A 21,945-nucleotide genomic window follows, 5' to 3' on the forward strand; every position below is an offset into this window, starting at 1 on the left:
TAAAATAAACTAGCATGGATAGTACAATGAAAAAGTATGAACACCGACAACTAGAATGAGTGTGTGAACATGAATGTAATGTCGGTGAGAAATACGTACTCCCCCAAGCTTAGGCTTTAGGCCTAAGTTGGTCTAAGCCCATGGATCAAAGTGGTCCTCCGGTGTACTAAGGAGGATCCTCCGGATTCCACTGGTTAGCAAGCTCTTGCGGATCCCACTGATAACTAGACTCCTGATATGGATTAGGAGATGGTTCTGGCTCAGGCTCTGGGGATTGTGTTTGCTCCCAGTATCCATAAATGTCATCGGGCATGATGAGGTATGTGCCTAAATGAATATTAAACAAATAAGGTGCAAGCAAGGTAATAATCTGACAAGTATCTTCACTATATACCAGGTTATAAATGAGTCTCTTCTCCTTATCATCGCAAATAAAATCATGTGCTACCATACTTTTATAGCCTAAGAAAACAGTGGGCAACACCTTTTCTTCTTTCTCATAGTGTCTAATAGGTATCTCAAAATATTTAGCAAGACGCGAAGCAAAGATACCTCAAAAAATGGGGCCCTTTGTGTGCTTTAGACTCAACCGTTTAGCAACCATAGTGCCTAAACTGGAAGTTCTATCACGAAGTAAAGCATGGCGCAAAATGGCAAGGTCAAGAGCACTGAGACCCTCACTGTTCCCGTGACCAATTAAACATCTACTAGCAAATATTGCATAGTAACGTAGAACGGGAAAAATGTATACTAGTAGTTCTTGCATCTGACACTTTTCTCTTTTCCCCTACAGTAATTTCATCAATAAATTCTGCCACATCACTAGGATGTGGTTCCTAGACGATGCCTTCAAAAGGCAATTTGCAAACCTCACAAAAATCATATAATGACATCTCCTTAAACTCATCATATAAATAAAAATCTACTGAAGGTGGTGATCTCCTAGCATGGAAATGAAAGTTTTGCACGAAAATATTAGTGAGTAGGAGGTATTGATCACACTTATCATGGATGAATTTGGTGATACCTACATTCTCAGCCAAGTAATAAAAGTCTTCATAAATTCCAGCGGCCTTCAATAATGCATCACAAGGCCATTGACACGGCCGAACCTCCTTGGTGCAAGGAAGGTTCTACTTGGGCTTTTCATTCTCTTCATTCTCCTTTTCCTTCGAACCCCGGCTCGAGGAGCCTCTCAACAATCTCTTCAACATTTCCTTCCTCTGAAATTTTCTGAAATTTTTAGTGACTCAAAATAAAAGTGAACCAAACTCAACAAGATTGATAGCAACTACTCCCACAAGTGCCTAGAGGCTATATCATGCATTAAAACTAATTTGGACCATATAAATTTGACATGCAAGCTCAAGAACAAGGTTACCTCAGCAGCAAATATTTGCAATAAATAAAGCACTAGAACAAAAACTATTGGACCATTGGAGGAGTCACATACCCAAGAACAATCCCCCAAAGCAGTTCTTTGAATGGAGCTTTGAGCAAGGAGATCGAAAATGGCAGCAAAACGAGCAAGAACACGGGTTTGAGCTACGTGATGATTTTTCTGGAGGAAGAGGAAGTGTGTGGGTGCTGGAATAAGTGGAGAGGGGCCACATGGGACCCATGAGGCAGGGGCGCACCCAGGGGGGTAGGGCGCGCCCTCCACCCTTGTGGCTAGATGGTGTGGCCCCCTAGTGTGTTCTAAGTGCCAGAATATCAAATATTCTATAAAAAATCATACCAAATTTTTAGGGCATTTGGAGAACTTCTATTTTGGAGTATTTTTTTATTGCATGGATAATTCAGAAAACAGACATAAAATACTATTTTTGCTTTATTTAAACTAAATAACAGAAAGTAAAAGGAGGGTATAGAAGGTTGTGCTTTCTAACTTCATCCATCTCATGCTCATCAAATGGAATCCACTAACAAGGTTGATCAAGTCTTGTTAACAAACTTCTTCCGAATAACATGAAAGCGGAGAATTTCCGAATAACACTATGTTACCTCAATGGGGATATGCATGTCCCCAACAATAAGAATATCATATTTCTTTTTGACAGTAGGAAGAGGGAATTCAAAACCCCCAATAGTAATAGTTGAAATTTTTCCAATAGAGTTTATACTATGAACTTGAGGTTGTTTCTTCGGAAAGTGTACCGTATGCTCATTACCATTAACATGAAAAGTGACATTGCCTTTGTTGCAATCAAAAACAACCCCTGTAGTATTCCAAAAGGGTCTACCAAGGATGATCGACATGCTACCGTCCTCGGGCATATCAAGAATAACAAAGTTCGTTAAAATAGTAATGTTTGCAACCACAACAGGCACATCCTCACAAATACCGATGGGTATAGCAATTGATTTATCAGCCATTTGCAAAGAGATTTTAGTAGGTGTCAACTTATTCAAATCAAGTCTACGATATAAATAGAAAGGCATAACACTAACACTGGATCCAAGATACATAAAGCAGTTTTAACATAGTTTCTTTTAATGGAGCATGGTATAGTTGGTACTCCTGCATCTCCTAATTTCTTTGCTATTCCACCCTTAAAAGTATAATTAGCAAGCATGGTGGAAATTTCAGCTTCTGGTATCTTTCTTTTATTTGTAACAATATCTTTCATATACTTAGCATAAGGAGGCATTTTAAGCATATCAGTCAAACACATACGCAAAAAGATAGGTCTAATCATTTCAGCAAAGCGCTCAAAATCCTCATCATCCTTTTTCTTGGATGGCTTAGGAGGAAAAGGCATGTGTTTCTGAACCCATGGTTCTCTTTCTTTACCGTGCTTCCTAGCAACAAAGTCTCTCTTGTCATAACGTTGATTCTTTGATTGTGGGTTATCAAGATCAACAACAGGTTCAATCTCTACATGATTATCATTACTAGGTTGAGAACCAACATGAACATCATCATTAACATTATCACCAGGTTCATGTTCATTACCAGATTGTGTTTCAGTATCAGAAATAGAAATATCATTGGGATTCTCAGTTGTGTCAATAGCAGGTTCACTAGGAGCATGCAAAGTCCCATCCTTATTGTTTTTGTTTTTATTAGAAGGACTAGGTGTATGAGTATTAATTCTCTGAGAGTCTTGCTCAACTCTCTTAGGATGGCCCTCGGGATACAAAGGTTCCTGGGTCATTTTACCACCTCTAGTCATAACTCTAACAACATTATTATTGTTCTTATTATTCAACTCATTGAGAAAATCATCTTGTGCCTTAAGTACTTGTTCTATTTGAGTTGTAACCATGGAAGCATGTTTACTAATAAACTTAAGATCACTTTTAACTCTAGACATATAATCACTCAAGTGTTCAACCATATAAGCATTACGTTTCAATTGTCTACCAACATAAGCATTGAAGCTTTCTTGTTTAACAATAAAATTATCAAACTTATCTAAGCATTGACTAGCAAACTTAGTATATGGGATGTCATCCTTATCAAATCTATAGAGATAATTTACCTTTACTACCTGTGCCGGGTAATCAAGACCATGTATCTCTTCAATAGGCGGTAAAGTCTTAACATCTTCAGCTTTAATACCTTTTTATTTCATAGATTTCTTTGCCCCTTGCATATCTTCAGGACTGAGAAATAGAATACCCCTTTTCTTCGGAGTTGGCTTAGGAGTTGGTTCAGGAAGTGTCCAATCATTATCATTACTCAATATATTATTCAATAGCAATTCATCTTGCTCAATAGTTCTTTCCCTGAAAACACAACCAGCACAACAATCCAGGTGGTCTCTGGAAGCATCGGTTAGTCCATTATAAAAGATATCAAGTATTTCAATTTTCTTGAGAGGCTGATCAAGCAAAGCATTAAGTAATTGGAGAAGCCCCCCCCCCCAAGCTTGTGGGAGACTCTCTTTTTCAATTTGCACAAAATTAAATATTTCCCGCAAGGCAGCTAGTTTCTTATGAGCGAGAAAATATTTTGCAGAGAAGTAATAAATCATATCCTGGGGACTACGCACACAACCAGGAGCAAGAGAATTAAACCATATCTTAGCATCACCCTTTAATGAGAAAGGAAACAATTTAAGAATATAGTAATAACATATTTTTTCCTCATGCATAAACATGGTGGCTATATCATTCAATTTAGTAAGATGTGCCACAACAGTTTCAGATTGATAACCATAGAAAGGATCAGATTCAACCAAAGTAATTAACTCAGGATCGACAGAGAATTCATAATCCTTATCAGTAATGCAAACAGGTGAAGTAGCAAAAGCAGGGTCATATTTCATTCTAGCATTCAAAGACTTTTCTTTCAGCTTAGCTAACAATTTCTTAAGATCATATCTATCATTGCAAGCAAAGAAGTCTCTAGCAGTTTCTTCATCCATAACATAACCCTCAGGTGCAACAGGCAATTCATATCTAGGGGGAGAATCTTCATCATCACTTTCATTAATATCATCAGTTTTGGTAATTTCATTCTCTCTAACCCTAGCAAGTTGTTCGTCAAGAAATTCACCTAGTGGTACATTATTATCAAGAAGAGAAGTAGTATCATCATAAATGTTATGCATAGTAGAAGTGGCATCATCAATAACATGCGACATATCAGAATCAATAGCAGGTGTAGGTGTCGCAAGTTTACTCAAAACAGAAGGTGAATCAAGTGCAGAGCTAGATGGCAGTTCCTTACCTCCACTCGTATTTGAGGGATAGCTTGGTTCTTTGATCTTTCAAAAATCCTCACAGTGATCAACAGATATAAATCCCAAGTGACTCAGAGAATAGAGCTATGCTCCCCGGCAACAGCGCCAAAAAAGGTCTTGATAACCCACAAGTATAGGGGATTGCAACAGTTTTCGAGGGTAGAGTATTCAACCCAAATTTATTGATTCGGCACAAGGGGAGCCAAAGAATATTCTCAAGTATTAGCAGCTGAGTTGTCAATTCAACCACACCTGAAAGACTTAATATCTGCAGCAAAGTATTTAGTAGCAAACTAGTATGGAAGTAATGGTAACAGTAGCAGTTTTGTAGCAATCGTAACAGTGGCAACAGAGAAGTAACTTAGCAAAGATCAATATGAAACGAGCTCGTAGGCAATGGATCAGTAATGGATAATTATGTTGGATGGCATTCATCCTGCAAAAGTTATAACATAGGGTGACACAGAACTAGCTCCAGTTCATCAATATAATGTAGGCATGTATTCCGAATATAGTCATATGTGCTTATGGAAAAGAACTTGCATGACATCTTTTGTCCTACCCTCCCGTGGCAGCGGGGTCCTATTGGAAACTAAGGGATATTAAGGCCTCCTTTTAATAGAGAACTGGACCAAAGCATTAGCACTTAGTGAATATATGAACTCCTCAAAGTACGGTCATCACCGGGAGCGGTCCTAATTATTGTCACTTCGGGGTTGCCAGATCATAACACGTAGTAGGGGACTATAACTTGCAATATAGGATCAAGAACACTCATATATTCATGAAAACATAATAGGTTCAAATCTGAAATCATGGCACTCGGGCCCTAGTGAGGGAGTCCTGGACTAAGGGGTCCTCGGATAGCCAAACTATATACTTTGGCCGGAATGTTGGACTATGAAGATACAAGATGGAAGACTTCGTCCCGTGTCTGGATGGGACTCTCCTTTGCGTGGAAGGCAAGCTTGGCGATTCAGATATGTAGATTCCTTTCTCTGTAACTGACTTTGTACAACCATAGTCCCCCCCGTGTCTATATAAACCGGAGGGTTTAGGCTTCTAGGGTTTAGCCACAACAATCATAACCTCATAGGCTAGACTTCTAGGGTTTAGCCATTATGATCTCGTGGTAGATCAACTCTTGTAATACTCATATTCATCAAGATCAATCAAGCAGGAAGTAGGGTATTACCTCCGTAGAGAGGGCCCGAACATGGGTAAACATTATGTCCCCCGCCTCCTGTTACCATTAGCCTTAGACGTATAGTTCGGGATCCCCTACCCGAGATCCTCCGGTTTTGACACCGACATTAGTGCTTTCATTGAGAGTTCCGCTGCGTCATCACCAAAAGGCTTGATGGCTCCATCAATCATCTACAACTACATAGTCCAGGGAGAGATCTTCCTCCCCGGACAGATCTTCGTATTCGGCGGCTTCGCACTGCGGGCCAATTCACTTGGCCATCTAGAGCAGATCGATAGCTACGCCCCTGGCCATCAGGTCAGATTTGGGAGCCTGAATTTTGTGGCTGACATCCGCGGAGACTTGATATTCAATGGGTTCGAGTCCATGATGGCTGCCCCCGGCCACCACGATGAACATGACCTAGATCTGTCATCGGGCCACACGCAGGAGATAGCACATGTGACCGCCCTGTCCCTAGAGCCAGAGCGGACTGCGTCATCCGAAGACGGGAAGCTTAACCCCGCCTCGGAGGCCGCATACTTGGCGGCGCTCGAGCCGCATGCAGACCCAATATCGAGCTGGGCTTGCGTCACCAGAACCCCGGACTCATCTCCGGCCATGGGTTCCGGACCGCGTGCATCCGCGCCCATCAAACCTGATTGGGCGCCGGTCTTAGAGTTCAGCTCCGCGGACATCTTCCAGCACTTGCTTTTTGGCGACATGTTAAGCTCGTTAAAATCCCTCTCCTTGTCGAGGAACTCTTGGCCAAACTATGTCCGGCTTGAGTGGGAAGCGGACGACGAAGAACTTTGTGTCCCACCCACCACCCACTTTATAGCCATTGTTGATGACTTAATCGACATGCTTGACTACGACTCCGAAGACATCGACGGTATGGACGACGATGCCGGAGAGGACGAGGAACCACTGCCTACAGGGCGTTGGACAACCACCTCCTCGTACAACATATACATGATGGATACACCCAAAGAAAACAACGGCGACAACGGAAATCCAGTCGAGGATAAACCTCCTGAGATACAACCAAAGCTCCAACGTCAGCGGCGCCGCTCTAAGCCATGCCGTAGTAAAAACAGCAATACCATCACAGAAGAGGACAACACTTCGAACAATGCCAAAAATAATGAAGACCCCGTTGAGCCAACCTCCTATCAGGAGGAACGGGAGGATGGGCGAGTCAGCCCTGGTGAACAGGCCATGAATTAAGACTCGGAGGATAGCAACTACCTTCCGCTCTCCGAGGACGAGGTGAGCCTCAGTGATGAAGATTTCATCGTGCCTGAGAAGCCCGCCGAACAGGAACGCTTTAAGCGTCGGCTAATTGCTACTTCAAGAAGCCTAAAAAATAAGCAGCAACAGCTTCAAGCTGATCAAGACCTGCTCCATGAAAGATGGACTGATGTCCTGGCAGTCGAGGAATATGGCCTCAAGCGCCGAACCAAAAGCTACCTGAAGCGCAAACTGTTACCATAGTTCAATGACGAGGCGCTGGAGCCCATCCTACCAAGGTACAATGCGGCTGACCGACCACCATGTGGCCGGGATAAAGCGGCACCTCGAGCCGAACACCAGCCCGCACTGCCTCGCCGAACAAACAAAAATACAATAGCTCGGGGATATACACATGACCTGCGCCATGATTTGGAAAACAGAGCAGGTCAGACAAGATCGATCTATGGATCACGGGGGCGTGCACCAACACGCGACAATGGCCATCTGGCTGAACATCATAAACATAATCACGTCCGGGCCGAAAACCGCAGACGAACTCCATCCGAGCTACGTCACAACTTGGCCCGATATAGAGGCGCCGCACACCACCTTTGCTTCACTGATGAAGTAATGGGACATGATTTCCCAGAAGGGTTTAAACCTGTTAACATTGAATCATACGATGGCACAACAGACCCCGCGATATGGATTGAGGACTTTCTTCTCCATATTCATATGGCCCGCGGCGATGATCTTCATGCCATCAAGTACCTCCCGCTCAAACTCAAAGGACCAGCTAGGTACTGGTTGAACAGTCTGCCCGAAAAATCCATTGGCAGCTGGGAGGACTTGGAGGACGCCTTCCTCGACAACTTCCAAGGCACATATGTCCGACCTCCGGATGCCGATGACTTAAGTCACATAATCCAACAGCCCGGAGAGTCAGCCAGGAAATTCTGGACTCGGTTCTTAACTAAAAAGAACCAGATTGTCGACTGTCCGGACGCCGAAGCCCTAGCGGCCTTTAAGCACATCATCTGCGACGAATGGCTGGCCAGACACCTTGGCCAAGAAAAACCGAAGTCCATGTCAGCCCTTACGGCACTCATGACCCGCTTCTGTGCGGGTGAAGACAGCTAGCTAGCCCATAGCAACAACAATACAAGCGACCTTGGCACTTCTGAAGCCAGAAACAACAATGGCAAGCCCCAACGCAATAGACATAAGCGTCGGAACAACGGTGATAATACCGAAGACACGACGGTCAACGCCGGATTCAGTGGCTCTAAATCCGGTCAGCGGAAGAAGCCATTTAAGAGAAACAATCCGGGCCCGTCCAATCTGGACCGCATACTAGACCGACCATGCCAAATCCATGGCACTCTTGATAAACCAGCCAACCATACCAACAGGGAATGTTGGGTCTTCAAACAGGCCGGCAAGTTAAACTCCGAGAATAAGGAGAATGGGTCGCAAAGTGATGATGATGACGAGGAACCCCGACCATCGAACACAGAGGGACCGAAGAAATGTCCCCCAAGTCAAAACAGTGAACATGATATACGCCACCCATATCCCTAAGAGGGAGCGCAAGCGTGCACTCAGGGACATCTACGCGATGGAGCCAGTCGCCCCAAAGTTCAACCCATGGTCCTCCTGTCCAATCACCTTTGATCACAGGGACCATCCAACCAGTATCCATCATGGTGGTTCAGCCGCACTGGTCCTTGATCCAATTATTGACGGATTCCACCTTACGCGAGTCTTCATGGATGGTGGCAGCAACCCGAACCTGCTTTATCAGGATATAGTGCGCAAAATGGGTATCGATCCCTCAAGGATGAAGCCCACAAAAACCACCTTCAAAGGTGTCATACCAGGTGTAGAGGCCTGTTGTACGGGCTCAATCACACTAGAAGTGGTCTTCGGATCCCCGGATAATTTCCGAAGTGAAGAGTTAATCTTCGACATCGTCCCCTTCCGTAGTGGCTATCATGCACTGCTCGGACGAACCGCATTCGCTCAATTCAATGCGGTGCCGCACTACGCCTACCTCAAACTCAAAATGCCCGGACCATGCGGTGTCATAACGGTCAACGGAAATACGGAACGCTCCCTCCATACTGAGGAGCACACCGTGGCCCTTGTAGCAGAAGTACAGAGCAGCCTTCTTAGGCAGAACCTCAATTCGGCAGTAAAGCTCCCGGACACCGTCAAGCGAGTCCGAACTACTCTGTAGCAGGACTGTCCAGCTCGTCCAGAGCTTGACTAGCAATTCGGCCTCCGTCCCAGTCCCAATCAAGTGGCGACATTTGTGCCACGCGTACATAATTACGCACTCAAAATACCATGGGCAGGGACGGAGGCACAACTAGACCGTGGTCCATAATGCGGCTCAACCATGCCTGGATCCGCATGCCTTCACCTTTTATTTTTCATTTCAGTTTTTTCTCTTCTCAAGGCTTTTCTGATAACCTGATCATCGGACCTAGCTATAACCGGGGGGATACACCAAGAAGGCGAGGAGCTTTGACGTACAAGGGAATCCCCAGGTGGTCTGTGCTAACGATCGTTATACCTGTTTTACATACCCGCACGCAGCTCGCTCTTGGTCATGGCATGTCAAATAGCCATTTGGCTTATCGCATTACTTGTACAAATACACCTTGACGTATCAATCAAATTACAATGGAAAATAGTTTGCGGCTCAATATTTGTGGCGTCAGCTTATTACTTGATTTTTTTCCTTGTCTTTGTATTTTTTATCTATTGCACCCGTACGCTCTAGTACGCATTACTTCACCAGGGGCTTCATCACGCCCCGCAATATGACAATAAAGTCCGAACCCTTTTACAATACAGTTCGGCACCCCAAACTTATAGCATTATATGCATCGGCTCTGAATCATGTCTTTGGTCAATAGTTGGGTTTCCCGGCTCCTGTGCTTAGTACCTTACGTTCTGCTATATCGTCTAGGGTAGTAAAGGGAGAACTACTGTGATTATGTCCCGGTTCTTCCGGATGAGCAACTTAGTAGAGAAAGCCGAAAGCTAACTGTCATGATGCGGCGAGAGCTGGTCAGCTGTACGAGAGGTTTTCAAATCCTTAGAGATTTTTCTGCTTTATGCGAGGAATCGGTTTCTATCCGATTAGGCGTGTATAGCGCCCCAAGTTCGGCCTTCCGAATACCAGGGGTTGCGCCAAAAATTTCATTGTTAAAATCCTATGGCTAAGTGAGGGTGATAAAGCCGTATAGTCCGTTTGCCTTGTTCGTTGCGCTAAACACCTCCTTTAAGGACCAAAATGTGGAGTAAAGAGTGTTTAGATTTATCCCAAACACCCCCGTACTATCTACATTGGGGCAGAAGCCGACGACTGGCCAACTCTCAGATTTTCATAAACGGCCACACAGGAGGTAAAATCTTAAACTAACAGACATTATATTACATAACAGATCTGTTTAATATTACAGGACAGGATAACATGAATGTCTTCATGGGAATATGATATCCTTGGCACATTGCTCCACCACAAGGCGGGATCCCTCCAGGACACTATCAAAATAGAGCTCGGGTCAGCGGTGCTCCTTGCCCTCAGGCGGCCCCTCGGTCATCAACTTCTTGGCATCCATCTTCGCCCAGTGCACCTTGGTGCGGGCAAAGGCCATCCGCGCGCCTTCGCTACAGGCCGACCACTTGATGGCTTCAAGCCGCGGGCAGGCAATCACAAGCCGCTTGACGAGTCCGAAGTAGCTGCTGGGCATGGGCTCGACAGGCCATAGCCGGACTATTAAGTCCTTCATGGCTAGTTCGGCCGCCTTCTGCAGCTCGACCAACTGTTTCAGCTGGTCGCTAAAGGGCACTGGAAGTTCTGGTCCAAGGTATTGAGACCAGAACAGCTTCTCCGTAGAGCTCCCTTCTTCGGCTCGATAAAATTCTGCAGCATCTGATATGCCGCGCGACCGATCCGTAAACGCCCCTGGAGAGCTCCAAATCCGGGTAAGTAAAAGGAATGTTTCCTTCACATATCTGCTTTGCATAATGAAAGCCTTACCCGCTGTAATCTTCTTGTCCGCCTGGATTTCCTGGAGGGCGCTCTGGGCTTCGGCTCGGGCATCTTGTGCGCTCTGGCGGGCATTGGCAAGTTCGGACTCTTGAGTCTCAAAATTGCGCTCCAAGGACTCGTACTTCTTGACGGCGTCTTGGAGCTCTTGCTGGACCTCGCTGACCCGGGCCTCCTACTTCTCGCACGCAGCGCGTTCCTTGGCCGCTTTGTCCTCAGCCTTGGCCAACACATTCTTGAGGGCCGCTACCTCGGTCGTGGCCCCTAAAGAGTTCATGACACTTTAGTCAGTACGAACCATTCATCCTTCCTAAACATATGCAAAGGTTACTGCATACCTTGGCTGTCCTCCAGCTGCTTCTTCACGAGGCCGAGCTCTTCCTCAGCCCGCTCTAGGTTCTGCTTCAGTCCGGAGACCTCCGCAGTATGAGCGGTAGCAGCCAGCAGTGACGCCTGCTTATTCACATAGACATCTTATGTTAGACTCCTGCAAAAATTATTTTGATCCTTTGTTCGGTTTTTCTTTCTGAACACCGAACAAAGCATTAGGGGCTACTGTCTACACTGTGAAATTCTTTTTACAATTACATTACTTACCTCAAAGCCTGTTAGAAGGATAGTGCAGGCTTCGGTCAGTCCGCTTTTTGCAGACTGGACCCTCTCAATCACCGTACCCATAAGGGTATGGTGTTCTTCCATGATGGAAGCGCCTTGCAGCGCTTCCCGTAGCCTATCCGGTGCCTCTGGATGGACAGAGGTCACCGGTGGAGTTGGCTCGCCCCCTCATTAGAAAGAGGTGGCCTGCCTGAATCCGGAGCCACTTGGGTCTCCGGAGCTGTATTCGACTGGGGGCCGAATTGGTTACGGCCCCCACATCGGTGTCCATAGGGGCCTGTCCCCCCATGTGTTCGGCAACCGGGGTTTTACCGTCCGGCACCACCGGGGACTGATGTCTACTACACAACCTTCTTCTTGTAGACGTTGTTGGGCCTGCAAGTGCACAGGTTTGTAGGACAGTAGCAAATTTCCCTCAAGTGGATGACCTAAGGTTTATCAATCCGTAGGAGGCGTAGGATGAAGATGGTCTCTCTCAAACAACCCCGCAACCAAATAACAAAGAGTCTCTTGTGTCCCCAACACACCCAATACAATGGTAAATTGTATAGGTGCACTAGTTCGGCGAAGAGATGGTGATACAAGTGCAATATGGATAGTATATTTAGGTTTTTGTAATCTGAAATAATAAAAACAGCAAGGTAACTAAAGATAAAAGTGAGCATAAACGGTATTGCAATGATAGGAAACAAGGTCTAGGGTTCATAATTTCACTAGTGCAAGTTCTCTCAACAATAATAACATAGATAGATCATATAATAAGCCCTCAACATGAAACAAAGAGTCACTCCAAAGCCACTAATAGCAGAGAACAAACGTAGAGATTATGGTAGGGTACGAAACCACCTCAAAGTTATTCTTTCGGATCAATCTATAAAAGAGTTCGTACTAGAATAACACCTTAAGACACAAATCAACCAAAACCCTAATGTCACCTAGATACTCCATTGTCACGTCAAGTATCCGTGGGCATGATTATACGATATGCATCACACAATCTCAGATTCATCCAACCAACACAAAAGTACTTCAAAGGGTGCCCCAAAGTTTCTACCGAAGAGTCAAGAACGTGTGCCAACCCCTATGCATAGGTTCATGGGCGGGACACGCAAGTTGGTCACCAAAACATACATCAAGTGGCACATGATATCCCATTGTCACCATAGATAAGCACGGCAAGACATACATCAAGTGTTCTCAGAAAAGACTCAATCCGATAAGATAACTTCAAAGGGGAAACTCAGTTCATCACAAGAGAGTAGAGGGGGAGAAACATCATAAGATCTAACTACAATAGCAAAGCTCGGGATACATCAAGATTGTGCCATAGAGGGAACATGAGAGAGAGAGAGATCAAACACATAGCTACTGGTACATACCCTCAGCCCCGAGGGTGAACTACTCCTTCCTCGTCATGGAGAGCGCCGGGATGATGAAGATGGCCACCAGTGATGGATTCCCCACTCTGGCAGGGTGCCGGAATAGGCTCCCAAGAGGTTTTTGGTGGCTACAGAGGCTTGCGGCAGTGGAACTCCCGATCTATCTTGATTTCTGATGGTTTTAGGGTACGTAGGCATATATAGGCGAAAGAAGTCGGTCGGGAGGTGCTCGAGGGGTCCACGAGACATGGGGCCGCGCCCTGTAGGGGGGGCACGCCCCTATCTCCTGGGCTCCTCGAGGGTCTTCTGACTTGATCTCCAAGCCTCCCAGATGATATTCTTCCAAAAAATCACGATGCCGAAGGTTTCATTCCGTTTGGACTCCGTTTTATATTCCTTTTCTTCGAAATACTGAAACAGGCAATAAAACAGCAATATGGACTGGGCATCCGGTTAGTAGGTTAGTCCCAAAAATGATATAAATATGTAAAATAAAGCCCATAAACATCAAAGAGGGGTAATATAATAGCATGGAACAATAAAAAATTGTAGATACGTTGGAGACGTATCAAGGATGGCCTCTTGAGCCTCTCCCTGGCATGGGATCCTTCGAGACAACAGTGTTGTCCACAGCCTTGGGGGAGGAGGTCGTCGGAAGGGACTTGCTGTTCATCGCCGACGGGTCCAGCGATCCCTCTGAAGAGGAGGATAGATGGATGTTGGACTGAGCCGGCTGCAAGTATACGACCCAGCATATTAAAAACAATAAAATAAAAAGGCCGGATACATGAATGTGTCCGGATACTTACGATTTGGCCAGGGGCTTGACCCTGGGTTCCCACTCCCCGCCGATGTTGGTGGCCGCCGCGGAGTTGTCCAGAAGGGAAGTCTTCCCCTCCTTGGACGCCTCGGCCTCCTCGTGTGTGGAGGCCGCCCTCTTCTTTCTTCCCCCAACAGGGGGAATGGATTTCCTCTTCTTCTGCCTCCTCCTCGTCGTCTCCAGCGACGGAGGAGTGATCCTCGATGTCTTCGGACATCGCGTCCGAAGCGCCCTTGCGACGGAGGCCATCTTTGGTCCCCTTGGCCATCTTCTTGGTCTTCTTCTCCCGCACCTCATAAGGCGCCGGAAACAACATCTTCGTCAGAAGTGAGGTTTCTTGGTCTTTGGGTAGCGGAGTCGGACAGTTAATCCGCCCCGCTATCTCTATCCAGGCCTGAAATTTTTTTGTAGGGAGGCTTATATTCTCTCCCCAAAATATGCCAGTAAAGGATATACCTTGAAAACATGAAAGAACTTACCGAATTAGCCTGGCATTTTAAACTAAGCCCACGATCCTCGGTCATGGGCGGTGGTGTCTCACCGGCCTTGAAGAGCACCTTCCATATGTCTTCGTGCGTCATGCCGAAGATCTCTAGTAGCGTCTGGTGCTTGGCTGGGTCGAACTCCCACAAATAGCAAGTCCGGCGTTGACACGGAAGGATCTGGCGAACGAGCATAACTTGGATCACGTTGATGAGCTTGATTCTCTTGGTTATCATGTTCTGGACGCATGTCTAGAGCCCTGTCAGCTTGTCCGAAGAGCCCAAGGTCAGGCTCTTCTCTTGCCAGGAGGTGAGCCGCATCGGAACACCGGATCGGAACGCGGGGGCCGCTGCCTAGTTGGTGTCGCGCGGCTCGGTGATGTAGAACCACCCCGACTGCCACTCTTTGACAGTCTCCACAAAGGAGCCTTTGGGCCAGGTGACGTTGGGCATCTTGCCCACCATGGCGCCTCCACACTTAGCCTGTTGGCCGCTCACCACCTTGGGCTTCACATTGAAAGTCTTCAACCATAGGCCGATGTGGGGTGGGATGCGAAGGAAGGCCTCGCACATGATGCCGAGATGTTGAGGATAGAGTTGGGGGCCAAATCATGGAAGTCCAGCCCGTAGTAGAACATCAGTCCGCGGACAAACGGGTGGAGAGGGAATCCAAGCCCGCGGACGAAGTGTGTGAGGAACACAACCCTCTCATGAGGCTCTGGGGTAGGAACGATCTGTCCCTTGGTCGGAAGTCGGCAAACGATTTCCTTGGCCTAGTACCCGGCTTCCCGGAGCTCCTTGATGTCCTTCTGCTTGACAGAGGAGGCCATCCACTTGCTTCCGACTCCGGTTTCGGACATGATTGGAGTGCTTTTTTGGGCGGAGAAGGCAAGGACTTGGGCGCTGGAGCTCGAGAATGTATGGGCAGAGGAAGGAGAAGGCGTGGGTGAACAAGGATGAATCATTATCCCTTTATAAAGGCAGTAAAAGTCATGCGCCTCCCTGCTTGCCTTAAAATCCGCCTATTCCCCAAGCGCTGTGCAGATGACACGGTTGGGTTACCCATGCCCGTATTGATGAGAATCCCATGATAAGGGAACACGATCTCTGCTTCGACAAGATGTGCCAATGAAACCGCACCTCGAAATACAGAGCGACAGGCTAAAAAACGGTTCGAATAATGACCGGGCAGTGGCGTGATGTCATGCTACAAAAAGTTGTCGGCATTGGACTCGTGAAATATTATACTCTCTACGGCTGTGTGTGATACTTGTTTTGCAGAGCCGGACACGTTTCTATGTTCGGAGGGCTATGTTGGAGTACTCGGAGAAGGAACCCGCCTTGCAATGCCGAAGACAATCTGCGCGTCAGACTCATCTTCATTGAAGCCTGGTTCAAGGGCTACTGAGGGAGTCCTGGACTAAGGGATCCTTCGACAGCCGGACTATATACTTTGGCCGGACTGTTGGACTATGAAGATACAAGATGGAAGACTTCGTCCCGTGTCCGGATGGGACTCTCCTTTGCGTGGAAGGTAAGCTTGGCGATTCGGATATGTAGATTCCTTTCTCTGTAACCGACTTTGTACAACCCTAGTCCCCTCTGGTGTCTATATAAACCGGAGGGTTTAGTCTTATAGCGTTTAGCCACAACAATCATAACCTCATAGGCTAGACTTCTAGGGTTTAGCCATTACGATCTCGTGGTAGATCAACTCTTGTAATACTCATATTCATCAAGATCAATCAAACAGGAAGTAGGATATTACCTCCGTAGAGAGGGCCCGAACCTGGATAAACATTGTGCCCCCCGCCTCCTATTACCATTAGCCTGTGCGTGGCTTCAACACTACATTTTACTGCAGGACGAGAAGAAGAGCAGCGCACGCTATTAATGGGCTTCTTCTCCCTCTCGGCCCGTCTCTTAATGTAGTATTGCTACATAGGCCAAGCCAAAAACCCAGGTTGGAGCGCGGCCCTCCTTGTTCACCATGTGGCTGCTAGCACGAACAAACACTTGCCATGATCCAAGAGTAGTGATCCTTGTTTGTTAGTCTGTCGGTCCTAAGCCGCTATGGTTATAGTTGTATGCTTATGCCTATGACTATGTGCCACTGCTATAACTATATGTACATAATTTTTTGGAAAAACTTTTGATCTATTTATCTTCAATCATGATTGTACAACAAACACCAGAAAATAATAAAAATTACATTCAGATCCATAGACCATCTAGCGATGACTACAAGCACTGAAGCGAGCCAAATATGCGCCACCGTCAATGCTCCTTCCTCGCATGGAGTCGGGCAAAACTTATTGTATTAGACAGCCTGAAAATCATCGTGCTAAGACCCATAGAACCAACGCCGCAGAACAACAACCACCGTTGATGAAGAGATGTGCAGATTGAAAGGATCAAACCTGAAGACACACAAACATAGAAAAACGTAGTTGAATGACCCTCTACGATGACTTGGCTGCCACAAGCCGAGCCGGCTAGCGTGAACAAAGCAACCTGGATGGGCACGATGTAAAGCCCCACGGGAAAGTGGCGCCTACCGCGCCCGCGACCTGCCCGTCTCGGCACGAGCGAAGCACCTCGACCAGGGGTGAAGACACCGACAGACGGACCCGACTGGCCTGTCCCGCGCGGGGAAGTACGTGATAGGGTGCACGCCGGCGTGACGAAATCCACCACAGAGAGGTGGCCTCGGTCGCGGCCCACACGTCATGGACCCACTAGAAAGACGGTCAGGTGTGAAGCGACCGGGGAGATCGGACAACACAAAGCACTCTCGGGAGCCAGCCGCGCGAAGCCAACCAGACCCGGCAGGGGCTATCATCACTGACAGCCGGACTCAGCTCGCTCGTCACACACAAGGTGGCGCGCGAGAGGACGCATGCATGCGCGACCGAAATCACCTAATGATGATGGCCCCAATGGCCTCCTCTCCCTTCATGGACCCCCTGAGGCAGGTCGTCCAGGTGCGAGGCGTCTGTGTAGATCAGATGGTCCAGAGAGTCCCATGGAGCCAACCGCGCGAGACTTCGGCAGAACGGACAGCGCAGAGGGCACTCTTGCCCGCGAAGGCTCCCGGGAGGCGGATACTCAAACATCCTTTATAGGAGTAAAAATCGTATACTGATGTGTTTGACTGTGTGACACTGTTATGACTGTATGTACATGTTAATGTGTTTATGGGTATGTTTGCTATTATGCACATGCTTGTTAGTCTAGTTGTATATCTGCTTATTCATAGTCATGTAGGAAACCGAATACCCCGAAAATGTCAACTGTGCTCGACCACCAGGGAGCTCGTTTCCAAAATAAAATTTCCTATAGCGTGAAAATTTGAGTTTTTTGTAAACTCATGCGTATGTGCAAATTTTCTTAACAATGTACTTTCACACATGCGTAAGCAAATATGTATTTTTTAAAATGGGCCGATTTTTTTGTTTTATTGTACAGCTTACAACTCACAATATTTCCAAACGATTTTTCACATGTTCATGCTGAACACAAGTTTCCATGGATCTTTTTTCAGTTTCTTTTTGAAACTTTGAACTTTTTAAAGCAGGGAGCTCACAAAGTCCGCACTCACAAAATACCCCCTTGGTCTATGGATGAACTATGTATGAAATTCTGCAATTCATCTCCGACGTGAAAATGCCATAAATCAAGAACATACTTTATATATGATTCATAAAACATGTTGCTCATAGTTTGCTTAACTTCTCCGTTGCAATTGACATTTGCCCTAATGGTACAATAGGCCATCTAGTTGCTATTTAAGAGTTTTCTTTAACATAATACAATTAAAGTCACTGACATACACGAGCATACACTCACCCCTATAAACACATGCGCGCACATTCTACAGCTATGAACACCTTCGAGAGACTAAACCGGCACATCGTAAAATTAACGACGTCCCCACCTGCAAATGTATAGTTCTCGGCATATATTGTTTGCGCTTTTGCATTAACAAACGACTTGGCCGCTCTTGGCGACTGTACATTTCCATTTTCCTGATGGACTAATGCCGAAATGGCCCACAGCTTTGTTAGAAACGACAACACGGTAAAAGCCAGTTGGCTTTGCATGAGAAAAGCTGCGAGACAAGGAAACGACAACAGCAATCAAATTAAGCTTGGCCAACTCTTGGAGTAATCGACCTGCGCCTTGTTAAGTGGACAATTTTTTGGATTTTTTGTTCAAAAGGACCCCCTGCCGAACGCTATTGACAAAAAAGACTACCTACGGATAAAATTGTCAAAAAAGATCCCCTCACTAGTGGCGGCAGGCGTGGCAGGTGACACGTGTCACCTGCCGCCACACCAGGAGGCGGCGGGCCCGGCCGCCACGACAGGAGGCGGCCGCGCGCGGTATAACAGATTCGGCACAGTGCAGCAGTCGCGACGTAACGGGTGAGGCCAGGTGGGCCACACCGCCACTGGCTGAGGCGGCCACTGCTGCCCATGCCGCGCCCAGGCCGACAACAGCATCTTCACGGGACGCGAGGCGCGGGCCTGGCCGCCACCGGGTGAGGCGGCAGCGCGCATGCGGCCCGACAGCCCCTGACGGCGCTGATTTCTACGGCGCTGATTTTTATGACAGCGACCTGACGGCGCTAATTTGGACGGCCTGCTGCAGCGCGTGATTTCCACAGATGCTTTGTAAATTGGAATCTGATTCCCGCAACCTGCGTGATTTCCGCTTCTTGCCGACACCCGAGAGCGGTGTAGTTGCTGCGTGTGATGAGACACCGCAATGCTGGAATCCGAGGCTGCGGTAGCTGAGTGTACCTCGTTCTACCGACAATACAGTGCTCCTCCTCTTTATATACGCACAACCGCGGCTGCGCATACACTCTCTCGAATATCTCTCCTTGCCTTCATTGCCTCTCTACTCTGTCTAAGTCTACAAGAATACACAGAAGGAAATACTTGGTAGCTACTTTCACTCGTGATTTTGGCCGATTTAGAGTTGGTTTTCGAAGATGGTGAAGTTGAAGAAAAGATAGATTAAGGTAAGATCTATCCATTTTTGTTGGTTTTGTTTGCATGCATGATGTTTTTGTTCTGTTTGATTAGTTCCTAAGTGTGTACTCTATGTTGTTTTAGGCATTATTTTAGCACTTGGAGGAGTCATTTGGAGTTTCTGGAGTAGGATTTGCCGTGCTAAGTGAAGTACGAAGGGGGAGATCAAGGTATGAGCTTTGCAATACATGGATTTTTTTGTTATGCACGGTGGTAATTAGTTAGTCATTTAGCTCGTCATTAGCTATGTGATGTTAGTGCTTAGAGGTTCGGAAAAAATTCAAACGACGGATACAACATTTAAACTATTTTTTTGATAAGAGTAGGTTGAAGATGTTGTATCAATGTTAGTTGCATACATTTGTATTGACATGCGAGAAGCTCTTAATACGGTAATTAAGAAAAAATTACACTGTAATTGTTCATTGCATGTGGTATGATATTTCATGTGGTATGTTTATTAATAAGTCTATGGTTAGGAAATCGTAGGTCTACTTTGTTATGTCACAATAATCTAAATTTTATATGTTAAGATTAGGTGGTAATGTACTTAATGATATATGTAATTAGGTAAAATAATTCATCTTAGTAGCAAACAAGGAGGAGATGACGTGATTGAAGAAATTGTGTTACCATCTTCGCTATCCCTTTTGAGATGATGACCACATACATGCAAGTGCTATTTTCATACTTTTGATAGCAGAAAGAAAAATCCGTGTATAATATTGATGTTCATGTGATAATAGGTTGACTCTGTTCATATATTACTGGTGACAGATATTTATTCGAACTATTTGGACGCTTAATTGCATTTGCAAGCACATCCATATTGGACCTAAGGTATAAAATGACGCCGTAATTTTGTTAATATTTTTTATATTGATGTACTGTCATGCCGCTGCAAATATTATTATTTGTAAATAAATGAATTTTATCGTATGATATGAAAAACATTATATCATGCCGGAAGAAATTAGATATTTTACTCATATGATATTTAAATGTTATTATCGTAATATTATGTTTAGTGGTTGTTTGGATAGCGAGTACTTACCCTCAGTTTTGTCATAACCTGTTGTAAGGAAATTATGTAGAAAACCATATTTTACTAATAGTCGTTTTTCCAGAAGCTAAGTTTTTGCATGTTACGAGAACTATTTTAGGATATTTTTGGGGTAGTTAGAGAAAAGCAAACAGAGTTTTAGTTTGTTACGCTCGTAGACAAGTTTGAGAAAAATAGATCTTTAAATACCCGTTAACCAAACAACCCCTTAAAGTCTAAGCAAATGATTCTAAAAACAAACCGAATATTTATAACGAAAATACGGTTATTATTTTAGTCATAAGATATGTAAGTGTTGTCATCGTTACTAAATGTTCAGTTACTAATTATTTGAAATGTAAACATGTATGTTGGTTAGGTACTATGGAAAATTTAGTAGTGTACTATGGGAACGTCTTACGCGACGGTCCATGCGGGGTGGATGTGTCCTTCTGCGAGTCGACTACAGTAGTGGTGAGAGACATGGTCAACGTGGGTTACGCAGCTGTTAGAAGGTGCATCCGACCGGTGTTTGGCCCAGTGATGCAGGAAAAAAAATGACAATGGAGGCCTTCGTCGTTGACGGAGGAAATGATGGGACAGTTGCCCGTTGGGGTTTACGGCCTGTCACAGGTGATCGGTCGTGGGGGTCGTAGATGAGGTTTGCAAGCAATCCCAATAACTCAATGTATGGTCAGCCGATGGTGTATGTGGAGTTCATTTCAGTCACTGATGTTGCCGGATGCAGTAGCAGGGGTGGTGAGGTCGAGTTGGCCATCACATCAGCCCCTAGCATCGGCCCATCGGAACCGACGGGCGGCCAGCCTGTGTATGATACAGGATATTGGTCGGTGGCCGTTGACATGAGCGAACACGTGGAGGGATTGCCAGAGGCGCTAGATGATGATCATCATTCTTCTGCGTCTTCGGAGTCAAGCGGAGAAGAAGATGTTCCTCCTCAGAGGGCGGTCCCGGCGGCACTGCAACCTGGGTTTTTACAGGATATGAGCATCACCAACTAATTTCACTCTGCTTCTGGCCTAGGAGCGGGAAGCCTGGAGGTTGGGCAAGTTTTCCCAGATAAGAAGTCTGCTTACCAGGAAATGGGTAGCTATGCAATCGGCATCCACCGCCAGCATAGAGTGAAGCAGTCTGATAAAAAAGAGTTGAAGGTCATATGCATCCACACCGCGAAAGGTTGCCGCGGAAGAGTTCTCGCTAGACCGAAGCCTGGGGTATGTCAGTCATGGCATATCACAAAAATAGTGGAGCATACCTGTGAGCAAATGGGACTCTTTCAGATCACTGCAATGTGACAGCAAAATTTGTGGCACAGACGATGGAAACAATTGTGCAGGGAAGTCTCAACATTAGTGTTAGGGCTCTGCAAAA

Source organism: Triticum dicoccoides, chromosome 3B (assembly GCF_002162155.2).
Source record: "Triticum dicoccoides isolate Atlit2015 ecotype Zavitan chromosome 3B, WEW_v2.0, whole genome shotgun sequence".
Lineage (NCBI taxonomy): Eukaryota > Viridiplantae > Streptophyta > Magnoliopsida > Poales > Poaceae > Triticum > Triticum dicoccoides.